The sequence below is a fragment of the Callithrix jacchus genome, chromosome 6, assembly GCF_049354715.1.
Source record: "Callithrix jacchus isolate 240 chromosome 6, calJac240_pri, whole genome shotgun sequence".
Classification (NCBI taxonomy): domain Eukaryota; kingdom Metazoa; phylum Chordata; class Mammalia; order Primates; family Cebidae; genus Callithrix; species Callithrix jacchus.
In genome coordinates, this window is record NC_133507.1 from 162,553,946 (window position 1) to 162,572,438 (window position 18,493).

Here is an 18,493-nt window from a genome sequence, read left to right on the forward strand (position 1 = left end):
TCTCTCCCCCTCTTCAGGTCTCCCAATCCCCAGACGTAATATTGAAGGGAGATCAATTAATAACCCAGCAACTGCTTCTAAGTGTCCAAGTGAAGGGAAGAGTCCCGCCTCTCATGTTAAATCAGAAGCTAGAAATGATTAAAGAGGCACGTGGAGAAGACATGTTAAAAGCTGAGAGGCCAAAAGCGAGGCCTCTTGCACCCAACAGCCAAGCTGTGAATGCAAAGAAACAAGGCTGAAGGAAAACTTCACTCCACTGAAGGAACGGACGGTAAGAAAGAGAAACAGCCTCACTGCTGACATGGAGAAAGGCCGAGTGATCTGGCTAGAAGATTAAACAAGTCTCAATATTCCTTTAAACCAAAGCCTAATCCAGAGCAAGGCCCTAACTCTCTTCAATTCCATGAAGGCTGAGAGGGCTGAGGAAGCTGCAGGAAAAAATGTCTCAAGCCAGCAGAGGTTGGTTCATGAAGTTTAAGGAAAGAACTCATCTGTCGAACATAAAAGTGCAAGGTGGAGCAGCCAGTGCTAATGGAGAAGCTGCAGCAGGTCATGAAGATTTAGCTCAGGTCACTGATGAAACTGGCTGCACTGAACAGGTTTTCAGCATAAATAAGACAGCCTTATAGTGCAAGAAGATGCCATCTATGATAGCTCGGTGGCTTTAAGCCAAGGCCTGACATCAAGGCTCCAAAAGGCAGCTGACTCTCGTTAGGGGCTAGTGCAGCCAGAGATGTTATTTTAAAGCCAATGTTCTGGCCGGGGGCGGTGGCTCACACCTGTAAACCCAGCACTTTGGAAGGCCAATGCTAGTGGATCATGAGGTCAAGAGATTGAGACCATCCTAGCCAACTTGGTGAAACCTCATCTTTACTAAAAACACAAAAATTAGCTGGGCGTGGTAGTGCACGCCTGTAGTTGCAGCTACTCAGAAGGCTGAAGCAGGAGAATCATTTGAACCCAGGAGGCAGAGGCTGCAGTGAACCGAGATCGCACCACTGCACTACAGCCTGGTGACAGAGCAGGACTCCATCTCAAAAAAAGAAAAGAAAAAAAAAGCCAATATTCATTTACCATTTTGAAAATCCTAGGGCTCTGAAGAATTATGCTAAATATACTCTGCCTGCGTTGTATAAATGAAACAACAAAGCCTGGGTGACAGCGCATCTGTTTACAGAACGATTTACTAAATATTCAAGCTCACTGTTGAAATCTGCCCAGAAAAAGATTCCTTTGAAAACATTACTGCTTATTGACAAAGCATCTGGTCACCCAAGAGTTCTGAGGGAGGCATACAAGGAGATTAATGTTTTCATGCTAACACAACACAACAGCATTTCTGCAGCCCATGGATCAAGGAGTCATTTCAACTTTCAAGTCTTATTATTTAAGAAATACATTTTGCTTGCACTCCAGCCTGGGTAACAAGAGCGAAACTCCGTCTCAAAAAAAAAAAAATACATTTTGCAAGGCTATAGCTGCCATAGATAGTGATTCTTCTGATGGATTTGGGCAAAGTCAATTGAAAATCTCCTGTAAAGGATTCACCATTCCAGATGCCATTAAGAACATTTGTGATTCATGGGAGGAAGTTAAAATACCAACATTCACAAGAGTTTGGAGTAAGGTGCTTCCAACACTGATGTATGACCGTGAGGGGTTCTAGACTTCAGTGGAGAAAGTAACTGCAAACGTGGCAGAAACAGCGAGAGAACTCGAATTCCAAATGGAGCCTGAAGATGGGGCTGAAGTGCTGCAATCTCACGGTAACATGTGAGCAGATGAGGAGGTGCTTCTTACGGACGAGCAGAGAGAGTGGTTTCCTAAGATAGAATCTACTCAGGAAGTAAATGCTCAGTGGAGATGCTGTGAGCATCGTTGAAATGACAACAAAAGATCTAGAATTTTACACAAACTTAGTTGATAAAGCAGTGGCAGTGTTTGAGAGGATTAATTCCAATTCCGAAAGCAGTTCTATTGTGGGAAAAGGCAATCAGATAGCATCACGTGCTACAGAGAAATCTTCTGTGAAGAGTCCATCAATGCAGCAAACTGCATTGCTGTCTTATTTAAGAAGCTGACAGTCACCCCAGTATGCAGCACCCTCCACTCTGATCAGTCAGCAGCCAACATCAAGGCAACACCTTTCAGCAGCAAAAAGATCAGGACCTGCTGAAGGCTCAACGATCAGCAGCATTTTTTAACCAATATTTTTTTATTATTATTTTTTTGAGATGGAGTCTCATTCTGTTGCCCAGGCTGGAGTGTAGTGGCACAATTTCAATCTTGGCTCACTCCAACCTCCACCTCCAGGGTTCAAGCAATTCTCCCACCTCAGCCTCCCGAGTAGCTGGGATTACAAGCGAGCTCCACCACACCCAACTAATTTTCATATTTCTAGTAGACATAGGGTTTCACCATGTTGGCCAGGCTGGTCTCTTAACTGCTCACCTCAGGTGATCGGCCTGGCTTGGCCTCCCCAAATCCTGGGATTACAGGCCCGAGTGCAATGACTCAGGCCTAACCAATACTTTAAATTAAGGTATATACATTGTTTTTCTAGCTTGTACATGTGCTGGGAAATGTAAAACTCATGTGACTTGCTTTATTGGGATGTTAGGCTTTCTTGCGGTGGCATCACAAACCTGGATGTCTCTGCAGTGTGCCTGACATAGACTGTAGCATTTTTGTAGAATCAAAAGATAAAGCATTTGCAGTGGATCAGTACCTGACTGGGTAAACAAATGATGGTAGAACACCAAGCACTATCACTGACCTCCATGAATGACCAAATCCACCCCCACAGTAAAATACTAATAGACGCCACGAGCAGAGTGCCCTCAACACCAGTTCCCACTGGTGATGGTGGATGCTTAGTAGGACTCAGGTTCACTTGCTCTCTCAAACCTGTTTATGCCAGTTTTGCTTGTTAATGTAACTACATTTAGAAATAATTCAAAATAATGAAAGAGTGAACAGAAACATACCTATGATATTAAATTCACCACACCGAAATTTCAAAAAAAAAAAAAACAAGTTGCCTTAAAAAAAATTATGGCTCACTAGGTGCAGTGGCTCATGCCTGTAATCCCAGCACTTTGTGAGGCCAGGGCGGGCGGATCACGGGCGGATCATGAGGTTAGGAGTTCAAGACCAGCCTGGCCAGTAAGACGAAATCCCTTCTCTACTAAAATATGAAAATTATCCAGGCATGGTGGTGGACACCTGTAATCTCAGTTACTCAGGAGGCTGAGGCAGGAGAATCACTTGAACCTGGGAGGCGGAGGTTGCAGTGAGCTGATATTGTGCTATTGCACTCCAGCTCGGGTGACAAGAGCAAGACTCTGTCTCCAAAAAAAAATTATGGCTGGGCATGGTGGCTCACGCCTGTAATCCTAGCACTTTGGGAAGCCAAGGCAGAAGGATCACTTGAGGCCAGGAGTTTGAGACCAGCCTCGGCAACCAAGTGAGACCACATTTCTTAAAAAAATAAAAACAATTAGCCTGTGCCTGTAATTCTAGTTACTCAGGAGACTGCGGCGGAAGGATCACTTGAGCCTAGTTTGAAGCTGCCGTGAGTTATGATTGTGCCACAGCACTTTGGCCTGGGAAGAAGAGCAAGATCCGTTTGTTTTAAAGAAAAAATCAATTAGGAAGAAAATCTTTAAAACATCAGAGAATCCTACATTCTGATTGTTTTATGAGTTTCTTAAATTTTTGTTCCACTTAAAAGAAATAAATGCTGAAAATCCTAGAAGACATATTGTCAATTTCATTTACGTAAGAAGAAAACATGTGGCCAGACATGGTGGCTCATGCCTGTAATCCCAGCACTGTGGGAGGTGGAGGTGGGCAGATAGCTTGAGCACAGGTGTTCAAGACCAACCTAGGCAACACGGTCTAAAAGGAAAACAAATCTTGGGGCCCCAAATCACTAGGCTAAAAGGAAGACTCAAACTGGGAACTGCTTAGGGCCAACCTGACTCCCATTCTCTTCAAAGTCTCCCCTCTGCTCACCAGAGATAAATGCATATCTGACTGCCTCCTTTGGAGAGGCTAATCAGAAACTTAGAAGATAGCAACCATTTGTCCCTTATCTACCTATGACCTGGAACCTCCCTCCCGACTTGGATTCTCCTTATCTCTGCTTCGAGTTGTCCTACCTTTCCAGACAGAGCCAGTGTTCATCTTGCATATGCTGATTGATGTCTGGGCCTCCCGACAATGTGTAAAACCAAACTGCTCTGACCACCTTGGGCACATTAGGACCCCTTGAGGTTGCGTCATCGGTACACATCCTCAACCTTGGCAAAATACGCTTTTTAAATGAATTGAGACTTGTCAAATTTCCTAGGTTCACAATGGCGAAATCCTGTCTCTATCACAAATAAATAAATAGCCAGGTGTTCAGTCTGTACCTGTGGTCCCAGTTACTCAGTGAGGGGGCTGAGGTGGGAGGATCATCTAGCCCCAGAGGTCGAGGCTGCAGTGAGTCACAATGGTACCACTGCACTCCAGCCTGGATGACACAGAAAGACCCCGTTTAAAAAAAATAATAAAAAAAAGAAAAAGAGAATATGCAGAATCCAACCAGCCCCATTTCAGACAGGAGCTCTTAGCCCTGTATCAAATGACTGGTGAATAAACCTCTGTGCCTCCAAACAGGGCAGTTAAGAGCTTTAAGCATATACCGAGTGTCAGTGAACAAGAAAGGGCAGCATTTTTGTTTTTGGTGACAGTCTCACTCTGTTGCCCAGGCTGGAGTGCAGTGGCACAATCTTGGCTGAGTACAACCTCTGCCTCTCAGGTTCAAGCGATTCTCCCGCCTCGGCCTCCTGAGGAGCTGGGACTACAAGTGCGCGCCATCATGCCTGGCTAGTGTGTGAGTGTGTGTGTGTACATATATATATGTTTTTTGTAGAGACGGGGTTTTACCATCTTGGTCTTGAATTCCTGGCCTCAGTGATCTGCCTGTGCCTGGCCTGCAGCTATGTATCACACTGACATGTAACCAGCTATGTTAAAGAGAGATACATGTTTGTATGTGCATAAGACCTCTCTAGAAGGAAACTCAAGTCACTGAGTATGGAAAAAGGACAGGAGGTCCAGAGTCTAGTCCTGAACAAGCATCAACATGAACAGCTGGGTAAAGGATGGACATATGCTAAGAGTTTGTGAAAGTTATCAACAGAAGGGGAAAGCTCTGTATTATATGAGACTCTTTACTTTTCAACAAAGATACCTCCACATGGAAAGGGAAAAAAAATTAGCTTAAGTATCAGCAGCTACTACAAATCAGTGAAAAGCAGTCACAACATTTATTTTCTCTGCTGTATTATTATTACAATTGCCATGTTATCCTCAAGAAGTGTGAATTAAAACTGTTTTGTTGTCCATTTCCTTCTGAGGGAGTGGTGATGACTTTACGAACCCATTCAAGCCCTTGAGAAGAGGGAACAAGATACATGAGAGCAGTCTTTACCATGTGGAAAGCATTTAAAGGGGGACTGAGATCTGTCCAGTTACCGGCATGCACCACCAAGAACAACTAGGAACAGTTCTGAAGACGTTTCATCTCAACATAAAGAAAAGGATCACTTAAGAGTGAGCATGCTTTCCTGAATTAGCACCCTGGGAAAAAACGGGCAGAGCTTATTCCCACTGTGCAGTGTACTCTCCACTAGGTGATCACTTAGTTCTCGACTCCTTGGGGTCTCCACCACCTTAAGTTTCTTTGACTCTCTGAAGAACAAACCACTGCTTCCAGGTGGAAATGCATCGATAGGAGCCAAGGGTTTCTTGATGTCTGTAAGTGCCGTGGTAATGAGGAAAGAAACCCCACTTTTCTGTCTCTTGTCTCAAAGAAGAAGGAAGTAAAAGTTGAGACATGGCAGGCATGAGGTCCGGGGCCTGGAAGTTAAGATCTCAGGCGGTCTTAAGGGTGGTGGGATATGGAGACACGCCCTCTACTGCTCCCATTCAGTCTTGCTCAAACCCCCACGCTTACTTCACCGATCATGACCCGTCACATGTACTTTCTAAAGCTGAAACGCAAGACCCTTTCACATGTAATATGTAGAGTTGTGAGCCTACATAAAGGCAGAGGTTTCCTGTTAGGGGAGCTTGGCTGTTAGGCACCTATGCCACCTTGCTCCTGGCCAAATAAATCACCCCTCCTTCCCAGTTCGGTGTTCGAGAGGTCTGTTTCTTGGGGCTGCTCCTGCTTCGGTAACACTAGTCGGCCACCTTGAGCCACTGAAACGTGTTTCATGGCAGCTCCTGCACACACACTCCTCACGAGGGTCTGGAGCCCACAGCAGGCCCCCACCCCAACTGCAATGGTCTTCCTGGGAAGAGGAGGACAGCAAGGGCAGGATGGGAACAGAATAGCTGTGGGAAGGACCATTAACCTAGAGTCCTGGAATTCAAAAATACCTTCAATCTTCTCACTATAAATCTCATTAAACTATAAGAAACAAAATAATTTGAAGTTTGACCTAGGGCAACAAGTTATACTTGACAATTCTTTTCTTCCTACAATTTACATAGAAAAGTTTTATGAGCTAGAATTAGCTTGATTCGTGTTTGTAAAGAACTCTGTTATGGATACAACGCTAGCTAATGCCATGGGTGGAAATACTTAAGAATCTGAAAGATTAATCTTGGGCCCAGTCCTATCCAAATAGAAACAATACTTTTCTACAAACAAGGAAACATCAGGAAAACCCAAGTCTTCAGGTTTTCTCCTCTCGAGGTGTAGAGCATGTGGCACTGCAATATGCGATCTGCCTGGTGACACCGCTTGGCACACCACCCCCTTCACTTGGCCTGCTTCCTCGTTTGTCTCATGAGAAGGTGGGACTGCATCATCTCTACAAGTACTATCTTCCTATGAGTCTACTCAAGAAATTAAGCCTCACTTTTGGACATCTTACTTACATAACTGTCTCTGTAAAGACTAATGCGACATTACATTGCACGAGTACAAGCGCAGCACCCCAGCCAAAGCACAGCTATGCCCCCCCAGCAAAGTGAGACAACGGAGGTACCAAACTCAGATCAGGACGTTCCCACGTAAGAGAGAAACCGATGCATGTCCAGGGAGCGGGAATTTAGGAGTCTCATCTATAGAGAGAAAACTGTTCATCCTACTATTAGAAAACAAACGTCACACCAGGAAGATAAAGAGCTTCTCAGCAGCTCCAAAGGCGGCCAAGCCCAGGAAGCCAGGGTGGCAGCAGAATGATCGGTAATGAGGGAAGCAGGATCAGAATGGCCGGCACCAAAGGCAGGGAGTGCCCTCTAAAACAAACCTCAAGCAGACGCTAAGCACCCACGTAGGGTGAGTACGGTGGTAGGAGACTCAAGCATTAGATAAAAAGGTAACTCTGGCTACTGCAAGTGTGTGACGAATGGACTTCAGAAGGGCAACAGCACCTCTGAACAGCAGAGATAGTGAAACATAAAATGCTAAAAAAAAATAAATAAAAAAGAAATCTGGAAAGCAACACAACTTCAATATGCAGACGGGCTGAAGAAACGATGCTGTGTCCATGCAGTGAAGCAACACAGCGTAAGGTCAGAGGAAAGCCGCCATAAACTGTTATGCGCAGTCTTTGGGGTACACAGTTAAGGAAAAGAGCAATGGCAGCCGGCAGGTTCAGGGTATGCTACCTTTCTGTAAGAAACAGAAATACAAATGCATATGGCTGTTTATATTTTCAGAAAGAAACAATAGAAGAAAACGATGGGGGTAGGAAAGAAGGGACAGGGGACGGGGTGGAAGTCAAGCTCATCTGAACAGAACAGGAGTGAGAGCTCTGCTTTTAGAACCATAAAAATCAGGAATCAGGTGGGTGTGGTGGCTCACTCCTGTAATCCCAGCACCTTGCTAGGCCAAGGTGGGCACATCACCTGAGGTCGGGAGTTGAAGACCAGCCTGACCAACATGGAGAAACCCCATCTCCACTAAAAATACAAAAATTAGCCAGGCGTGGTGGCGCATGCCTGTAATCCCACCTACTCGGGAGGCTGAGGCAGGAGAATCGCTTGAAACCGGGAGGCGGAGGTTGTGGTGAGCCGAGATCATGCCATTGCACTGCAGCCTGGGCAACGAGAGCAAAACTCTGTCTTAAAAAAAAAAAAAAAAAAAAAAAATCAGAGAAGAACAAAGTCCGCTTATTTATCTCAATGTTGGTTACACGAGTGAGTTCAGTTAGTGAAAATTCTCTGTACATTAAAACAGTACATGTTTATCACAGTTCACTAACAATGTCATATCAGTGGCCTAAGCATCAGAGAATTATGTAACTTTAAAACACAATAACTTGACAATATATTCCAAATGGTGATATCTCCTAATAATGTTAGTATCATCACTGTAAGAATATATTATATGAAAATACGTGCCATATGGCACGTGTTATTCATACACTATGTACCCCCATAAGTGTGTTTTAACAGTAAACTGTGGAGGGCACAGGCTAAATGTTTGTGAGTTATCTGCAAGAGGGGGAAGCTCTGTATTATATGAGGCTTTTTACTTTTCAAGGATACTTCCATCTAGAAAGGGAATAAAAGATGCTGAAGCGTCATTGGCTACTACAAAATCAGTGAAAAGCAGAGTCACAAAATTTAGAATAGGTAATCAAGTTATTATCACTAAGAACCAAGATTTTAGCAAAAGAAAGTGATACACATTGAACTGACTGTGATGTCCAAACACCATCTCACGGGAACAGACTAGGGTTTCTTAGAAACATGACTGACTCTAGGTCTGGGCAGAACACGGACCAGGCGCAACAGCCTCCTGTGACAGGCAGCAAGGGAGCAGTCACAGACCAAAGGTCACACCCAAAGATGAGGCAAGCCAACTTGGGTGGAATAACACGAGCACCAAAATATGGCTTCCATGGCTTAAAGCACAATCACGTCCACATCCACAGGTTTACAATACTAGGGGGAAATGCTACAAAAATGAACTTCAGCTTTGCACACGCTTGGTTCCAGTGCATCCTTAACACTGATAAAGGAAAGACGTCATTCATTTCTCCTTTCTCCCCATCATGAACCACATTTCAGAATCACCAAAACTGATACAGGAAATCTTATTTAAATAAGAATAGAATTAGAAAAATCTTCACCTTGTAATTGTCAGTTGTTGTAGGCTGAACAATGGCCTCCTAAGATATTCAAGTCCTCATTTCTGGATTTGGATGTTACAGATGAATTAAGAATCTTGAGACAGGAGATCATTTTGGATTTCGATTAGGCGGGACCCAATTGAAATCACAGGTGTCCTTTAGATCAGTGATAGAGGAAGGGACCACAGCCAAAAAATGGCTGCCCTGCCACGAGCTGGAAAAGGCCAGGAAGCAGATACTCTCCAGAGCCCCCTGAGAGCACCCAGATACCCAGACTAGACCAGTGAGACTCATTTCGCCCACACTGTCGTAATTTGGCACAGCAGCAGTAGGAAACTAATACACCAACTAAGTAACGGGTACAGGCAGCAAGCAAATGGCCGTTAAACGCAGTAGGTAACTGGCTGATAAAGAACTCTGCAGGCTCAGCCGACCACACCGCACCCGCCATCATGTGACTGGTTGCTCAATATGCAGCAGAAAGCGTGGTCTGTGGAATATCCCTGAAACTGTCCCCGCCAAAACAAAGCCTGAAACCAACTCAGCATCCAGACCTAGCTACAGGAAACATGAGATTAGAGGAACACATTAAGTAGTGCCACAACACAGTCATGCAAATCCCAAACTTGGGACATTCCACGGCACCAACGACCCTACTGCCTTCATAAATAAATGGCATTAAACAAAAAAAAAAAAAGGGAAGACAGTCTGCAAGCTACAGATTTTCAAAGAGCCAAGAGACTCAGAGACTTAAACCAAGTGCAATGTGGGGCCCTTCTTTGGATTTCGATTCAAACAAAGGGTAAAAGGACTTTTTATGACATTTGGAGAAAACCGAAAACAGAATAAATATTAGACAATATTAACGAGGCACAGTTGATGTTGTTAGGTATGAAAAAGGTATTGTGATTCTGTTTTTTTAAAGCCCACAATTCCTAAAAAATACATGCTGTATTTAGAGGTGACTCAAAGACCAAGACTTGCCTTAAAACACTCAAATAAAAAATACACAACACTGGAAGTGGGCAGGGATATGATAAAATGCTGACCACTGTGAGGGCTGGGTGACAGGCATATGATTCTCCTCTACTTCGTGGTATGCTTGTAGGTTTTCCTAACAAGGTTTAAAAAGAGGAAAAGAAACCCGGCCAATATGGTCAGACTGCCTGTACAAAAATAAAAATAGGAAACAAAAAATTAGCCAGGTGTGGTGGTGTACACCTGTGGCTCCAGCTACTAGGGAGGCTGAGGCTGGAAGATCACTCCAGTGCGGGGAGGTTAAGGCTGTAGTGAGCTGCACCACTGTGCTCGGCCTGGCGCGAGACCCTGTCTTGAAAAGAAAACGAGCACCACTTGTCAGTGTCTATACAGCACTGCTAAAGCTACAGTCAGAGTGTGAGTCAAACTCGGAAACTTTACTAACGAAGATAAATGACAACCATCCAAGTCAAGATGCAAAGTGAAAACCAAACTACAAGAAATAAAGAAAAGAACCGATGAAATATAAGACTGCCTGCAATCTCAGCACTCTGGGCTCACTCAAGCCCAGGTGTTTGAGACTAGCATGGGCAATAAAACAAGACCCCAACTCCACAGAAGAAAAGAAAAGAAAACCCATGCATGACAGCATGCACCTGTAGTCCCAACTACTAAGAGGCTGAGGCAGGAGGATCCCTTGAGTCCAAGAGTTCAAGTTTACAGTGAGTTACGATCAAGCCACTGCACTCCTAGCCTGGGCGGCACATGCCTGTAGTCCAAGCTACCTGGAAGGCTGGGGATAGAAAGACCGTGAGCAAAGGAGGTTGAGCCCGAACTCCAGCCTGGGTGACAGAGTGAGACCCTGCCTCAAACAAAAACTGAAACAAACAAAAAAACCAAATAGGCCAAGTGCAGTGACTCACACCTGTAACCACAGCATTCTGGGAGGCTTAGGCAGGCAGATTGTCCGAGTCCAGGAGTTCAAGACCAGCCTAGGCAACATAGAGAAACCTCATCTCTACAAAAAATTAGCCTGGCACGGTGGCATGTGCCTATACTCCCAGCTACTTGGGAGGCTGGGGCTGGAAGATCACCTGAGCCCAGGAGGTTGAGCCTGCAGTGAACCATGATTGCACCACTGCACTCCAGCCAAGGTGACAGAGACCTTGCCTCAAAAAAAACAGAAACAGAAACATAGCTACTTGGTCAATCAAAACAAGAATCAGTTTCTTTAAAAAAAGCGATTGAAGACCAATTAATTCTCTAGTCCGACAGAAGAAAGAACACACACTAAGATTACAATGATACAATATTATCTTTCCTGGTTTTGGAATAAGAAGTGTTATAAATGGCAGTAATTATATCTCCTGGTAGCTCCCAAGGAGAGACGAGCATCTTCGTCTCATGGGTCCCCACGATTTGTATCTCACTGGCATTAATTGGGTTCTGATCCCATCAGGGACCAATAACTATAATCAAGGGGCCACTCATATGTCTATGGGCCATAGCCAGCCAGGTCCATCCAAGCAGCTGAGCCAGTCTATCTAAAACACGTCGCTTATACATGGTAGAAAGGGTGGTTCTCCAAAGGAAACTCAGGGCATTGTTTAGTCTTCCCAAAACAATGAGTAGATGTTGCAGAGATTGATAGATTATTTTACAAACATGTAAATTTCTATTTTATTATGTATTGATTTGAGACAGAGTCTCACTCTGTTGCCCAGGCTGGAGTACAGTGGTGTAAGATAGCTCATGGCAGCCTTCAACTCCTGGGCTCAAGCAATCCTTTCCGCCTCAGACTCCTAAGGCACTGTGACTACAGGTGTGCACCACCATGCCCAGCTAATTTTTTCTCCTAGAGACAGGTCTTGCTTGCTATGTTGTCCAGGCTGGAAAACATGTACATTTTTAAACCAAACACTAGCCCAATAAATTGATCACTAAATTTAACGAATAAGACATCAAGACTAAGACTGGTCTGTCCTAGGACTACAGTTCTAAAACTAGAAAATACAAATACATACTTACGGCTAAAAGAAGGACAAACAGGCTGGAAGCGGTGGTTCACGCCTGTAGTCCCAGCATTTTTGGAGGCCAAGGCAGGTGGATCACCTGAGGTCAGGAGTTCAAGACCAGCTTGGCCAACATGGTGAAACCCTGTCTCTACTAAAAATACACAAAATTAGCCAGGCATGGTGGTGGGTGCCTGTAATCCCAGATACTTGGGAGGCTGAGGCAGGAGAATCGCTTGAAGCCGAGAGTCAGAGGTTGCACTGAGCCGACATCATGCCATTACACTCCAGCCTGGGTGTCAGAGCGAAACTCCGTCTTAAAAACAAGGAGGGCAAATAAACATACACCTGACTGACAGACAACCATTTCAAAAATGCCCAAAAAACAGCCAAGCACAGTGGCTCACGCCTGTACTCCCAACACTTTGGGAGGCTGAGGCCGGTGGATCACAAGGTCAGGTGTTCGAGACCAGCCTGACCACCATCTTGAAAACCCACCTCTACTAAAATTACAAAAATTAGCTGGGTGTGGTGGCGCGTGCCTGTAATTCCAGCTACTCTGGAAGCTGAGGCAGGAGAATCGCTTGATCCTGGGAGGCAGAGGTTGTAATGAGCCAAGATCACACCACTGCACTCCAGCTTGGGCGACAGAGCAAAACTCCATCTCAAAAAAAAAAAAGCCGCAAAAAGCTGATAAAATTCAGCATATATTACTTACTTTCTATGGAGTTTAACATCAGCAAATGGCTATATGAACATTTCCATAAAGTAACATACATTGACTACAAAGCTAACATTGTAATATTAAAATAAGTGACAAAATGACACAGATGTTAGTGCTGTCAATGCCTGTCCAGTCGGCCACCTAAGGAGACAGACACCACTGTTTGCAGATCACCTGTTCAGAAGATCCCTCTATTATAATGAGGCCCTCGTAACAGTGAAGGCAAGTTGGGGCAAGTTGGCAAAACAAAAATTTTACACACACACATACGAGAAGCCTGAACCATGGAGACGATGCCAAGATTTAGCCACGAGATTCATCACAAAAGATGTCTGTTCTATTCCAAGTTCATCTACGCCCCCAATCAAACTCCAAATAACATCTGTAATAAGCTGAAAAATGTCCACCCAAAGACAGGAGTCCCAATCCCTAAAATTTGCTAAGTTTTACTTTATTTGGAAAAAGGGTGTTTTCAGATGAGATTAAATGAAAGATACTAAGATGAGGAGATGATCCTGGATTATCTGGGTGGATCTAAATGCCACCCGTGACAGACAGACAAGAAAGCCACCTGACAGGGAGGCAGGGGTGGGAGCCACACGGCTACAAGCCAAGGACTTGGGGCAGCTGCTGGGAGATGGAAGAGGCAAAGAACACCCCAGGAAGTGTGGCCCTGTCAGATTTCAGATTTTCTGCCTCAAGAATCGAGAGAGAGAATACGTTTCCTTTGTAAGCCACCAAACGTGTGGTAATTTCTTACGGCAGCCCTGGGAGACTAACACAACATCCCAGTAGGATTTTTTTTTTTAACTGTAACAAGGATTCTCAAATTCACTTAAAAATAAAACCCGGCTAGGAAATTTTGCAAAAAAAAAAAAAAAAAAGTGGAATTCAATTGAAATTAGCAAAGCATACACAAAGCAATGGTGATTAGCATTTGTTGTGACTGGCTAAGGAAGAGGCACTTGGTGCATGAAACAGGCTCACCTGTGCCTATGAGTCCATTATTTGATACCAGTGCCATTTTGAATCAGCAAGGAACGGGGCCAATTTGCTATCCCTTTTGAAAACATATGAAGTTTGATCCCTACCTCACAACATACTCTAAAGTAAATTTCAGCAAGATTGGAGAGTTAGATGTAAACAATCCAGGCTTGAAGAGCTTGAAGATAAGGGGAAAAACCTGTGAGTTGGGGGTGCAAAAATCCTGCAACAATATACATTGTAGAAACCACTAAGGAAGATATTGATTTATTTGACCCTATCAGAGCATAAGAATTTTACAGAACACTAATATAGAACTCAAGATATAAATAGAGTTTTTCAATGTTTGGAAAACATCTGAATAGGTTAGAACATATGAATACACAAATCATAGAAAATATAAAATTGCCCACAAACACATGAATAGATGTTTATTTTCATGCACCCTTTATGAGATCAGCAAAGATGAGCAAAAGCGCTCATGCAGTTTTTATAATGGTAAGGGGGAAAGAAAAGACTATTCAACCATCCAGGAAGTGTAAAATTAGAAGGCAATTTAAAAACACGTAAAACTAGAAACATACAATCCTAATTCAGCAATCACACTTCAAAAATGCTACTCTCCAGAAGTGCCTGCAAAAGGACACAGAAGCACAGCTGTCAAAGCTCAGGCTCACAACAGCATGCTACAGGCAGAGAACCGGGAAGAACACGAGTGCGCGTCCGCAAGGAGGAGGGAATACTAAGTGGAACATCGACACCACGCAGTGACGCGCTGTCACCAACAATAATCCAACGGCTCGTGTATCCGTCTGGAAAAAGTACAGACTACTGCACATGAAATGGAAAAGCTGCAAAAACAGAGCATATAGGACCTGGACTTTTTTCTTTTTTGAACTGGGGATATGGGCTTCCACATAAGAGAATATCTACGTAGCTAGGATATCAGAGCCCAAGTGGAGTGAGGAAGATGTTCATGACAGCAGGTGAGTGAGATGAGGCAGCAGCAGGCATCTGGGCAGGAAGGTCAACAAGAGGAGCCTCATTCCGTATAGGGTGAATAATCAAGGAAGTGAACGTGTTAGAGACACAATCTAGGATCATCACTATTGAGAAAGGGAGTCATCCACTTGGAAAGTGAGAAACTAGAATAAACCCTGTGGTATTACATTGGAAATGGGGGTACTAGAATAATGTATATGGAGATATTAAAAGGTGAGACTGTTAAAAATACAAATGCATGTATATATGTGTATGTTTTATATAGGTATGTATACACACACTATGCAGCTCTGTCGACTGAGAAGGCCTGGGGTATAGTAACTCTCCAACAATCTAGCTGGTGCCCAGACCCTGTTTCTCTGAGAACCAAGTGCCAGAAAAGGGAAGAAACAGCAGAAAGAAAAGGTCTGGGGCAGGGAAGATACATGAAGAGCTCAGAATACCCTGTCGTACTACAGAGCAAGGAAGAGAATTAGGACATATCAGAAGGACATGTAGACAGTAATCCCAGCGCTTTGGGAGGTCGAGGCAGGCCAATCACTTGAGGTCAGGAGTTCAAGAACAGCCCGGCCAACGTGGTGAAACCTCGTCTCTCCTAAAAACACAAAAATTAGCTGGGCGTGGTAGCACACACCTGTAGTCCGAGTTACTTGGGAGGCTGAGGCGGGAGAATCACTTGAACCCAGAAGAAGTTGCAGTGAGGCGAGAGCTCACCACTGCACTCCAGCCTGAATAGCGACAACCTGTCTCAAAAACAAACAAACCAAATGCTGGGCGAGGTGGCTCATGCCTGTAATCCTGGGAGGCCAAAGCGGTCGGCTTGCCTGAGAGCTCAGGAATTCAACACCAGCTTGGGCACTGGCGAAACCCCGTTTCTACTAAAAATACAGAAAATTAGCCAGATGCGGTGGTGCGTACCTGTAATCTCAGCTACTCGGGAGGCTGAGGCACGAGAATCGCTTGAATCTGGGATGTGGAGGTTGCAACAAACCAAGATCACACCACTGCACTCCAGCCTGGGCAAAAGAGTGAAACTCAGTCTCAAAAAAAAAAAGGGGGACACAGGAGCTTGAGCTTGAGGGGCTCTCATGGAACAAACCTGGGATGATGAGCATCAAGTAAAACAATGGTAAAGGGTGAGAATCAACTAAATTAACCAGGGAAACCATGAATAAATTCTGACATAAATAAACGAATTGAACTCTGATTAAAATTGAGATAACTGAAAATTTGATTTCACTCAAAAGTATCTCCCTATGAAACACTTAACAATTACAAAGATTTCACAGTGGAGAAGCCTGGAAGGCAGCGCCTGCATCAAACAGTACAGGGCACATCACCAGTGAGAGGACTCACTCAATCTGCACCACCTGATAGGATGCGGAGGAGAAGCCAGCATCCTCCTTGTGCCAGCCCAGCCAGAGGCGCAAACCTAGATCTAATTTAAAGGAAAAACCAGACAAACCCACGCTAAGGGGCACCACAGAGTAACTGCCGGTAATGATCAAAAGTGTCAAGGTCAGGCAGAGGAACCATTCCGGTTTGAAGGAGACTAAAGAGAGCTGACCACAGCTGTGATCTTGAACTAGATCCTTTCAGTGGAATGAGAATGCACTGCCTCATCAGAAGGCGGCAACACTTTCATGTCCATTTCCTGACCTTGAGGGCTGCAGTGTGGTTAAGAAGAAGGGTGTCTTGTCTATAAGTAAACATTTCAAAATATCCCATTTCAAAATATCCCCGGGTAAGTAGGCCTCAGGTGGTTTGGACAAAGAGCTATATATGGTACCTGTATCTCCTCTGTAAATTCAAGATTATTTAAAAAAAAATTCATGGAGGATATGTACTACTTTTGTGATTAGAAAAACCAGACACCCTAACTTGGAAATCAACATCAGTACAGGAGAGGGCTGGCAGATAACACCGGCCACTGCAGTCCAAAGTCGAAACCCAAATTTTGACTATATCTGTTTAATCATCAGTTCAACTACGAGATGAACGCATATTTCACCCAAACTTTATGTAGCACAGCATAAGGATATGATTATACTAAATATATTGTCATGATACTAAAGTCTGTCACCCAATCATTTTCTCAAAGTTCCTAAGAGATTTTGTTTTTCTGGTTCACATGCCTTCATGAGAAAGTAGATTTTTAAACCGCCAGAACGTGTCAAGAAAGCCACATCACAACCCAGACATGCACAGCAGCACGTCCCAAACAGCTTCAAGGTCCACATGCGGAACTCCCCCACTCCTGCCCAATTCTTCCTGGAAGGCTGGCCCGAGTGCTCCATCTGGGCAGCCACGAGCACTGCTGAGCCCCAACTGCACACTGCCCTAAAAGATGAAAAAGAGGCAAAACTCAGACACTAGCAAACTCATGACCCGCGACACGGGACAGCGATATTGCCCAAGGAGAGTCAGGAATATTCAGGCAGGGTGAGGGGAGTGACTGCATCAGGCAGCGAGGGTTTCAGAGAAGGAAAGCACACACGTGCACGCGCGCATTCCCGCCACTTGAAGACGGCGGGGAGTCAGAGAAGACAAGCCTAAGTACACACTGGAATTACAACACTCTAAGAAGAACCCTAAAGCATGCCAAATAAATTCTAAATACATAAAAACAGCCTTCAATAAAGCCGCGTGGCCCACTGGTAACAACAATCTAAATATTATACAAGGTAACTGGGGCAAGATTTGACGGAGAAAAGACCCTCACATTTCCACCTCAGTCCTTCACGTGCCAGGTCCTCCTCTCTCTGAGACTTCAGGGCTGAGCCTGGGGATGCCACGGAGCCCTGTACACAGACAGCCTGGCAGTCTGCTGAGCTCACTGTGCAGGCGACAACGGCAACACAGAACTTGGGTCTCAGGGGCTGGCCAGGCAGCTTCAAGCATGACCAATTGTATGAAAACAGAAGCCTCGTTTCAAAAGGAAAAAAACTGTATTCTTCAAAGTGAACTGATTTCATACACACATAGTGATTTAAGCCAACGCTACAAGATCACCTAATTTTGTACTTATCAGCAAAAGTTTAAAAAGTAAATATAATTAAATCAGCAATATCATTTGAAACACTCAAAAATGAGCTAAGTATTAATAAAATTAGAAAGCATATCGCATGAGTGAAATTAAGAGTTATATATATATTGCTACAAAATAAAACACATTAGGATGATGTAGCGTATTTGATTTTGTTCCCACTAGCCAGCAAATGCTGGGTGAATAGTATGCACTTGTAATCATCTAATAATATAGACTCAGAGGCAGCACGCAAACTCCAACAAAAAGAGCACAAGGCAAAGGAAAAGTGAATTTTAAGGTTCTACTCACAATACACTTCAGTCTTCTATTTACAAGCTATAAGACAGCAAGTAACAGGGTTCTCAGCTGTCGAGTGGTTAGAGCAGACAGGCAGAAAAGATGCTGCAGGGCCATCCTTTCCTTTTTTTTTTTTTTTAAAGAAAAAGTTAAACAGGGCAAAAAGTTTCCCATTCTAATTAATAAATAAAAAACCACATATTATAATATTGAAAAGGAAGCCCTAAGGGGCAGAACTTTTTCTGAGCAAGTCACTTGCTTCAAAACCTCAGTTTGAAATATAGTAAAAGAGGCCAAGGGCCAGGCACAGTGGCTCACCCTTGTA

At 44.1% G+C, this 18,493-nt stretch overlaps 1 protein-coding gene across 39 annotated transcripts in view; it reads right to left on the reverse strand.

Moving 5' to 3' along the window:
- The window catches only part of HDLBP (high density lipoprotein binding protein), an 84,935-nt gene that overhangs the window by 53,626 nt on the left and 12,816 nt on the right, over positions 1 to 18,493 (reverse strand). For 7 of the 39 annotated variants that reach the window (XM_078328982.1, XM_078328962.1, XM_078328978.1 and 4 more), the window contains exon 2: positions 8,024 to 8,130. The exons of 15 other annotated variants lie outside the window; for them this stretch is intronic. The gene's annotated coding sequence lies outside the window, so the exon portion shown is untranslated. Of the gene's footprint in view, positions 1 to 8,019; positions 8,131 to 15,761; positions 15,860 to 18,493 lie in introns of all 39 variants that reach the window. 17 more of the 39 variants (XM_078328976.1, XM_078328983.1, XM_078328965.1 and 14 more) reach the window with 6 other exon arrangements.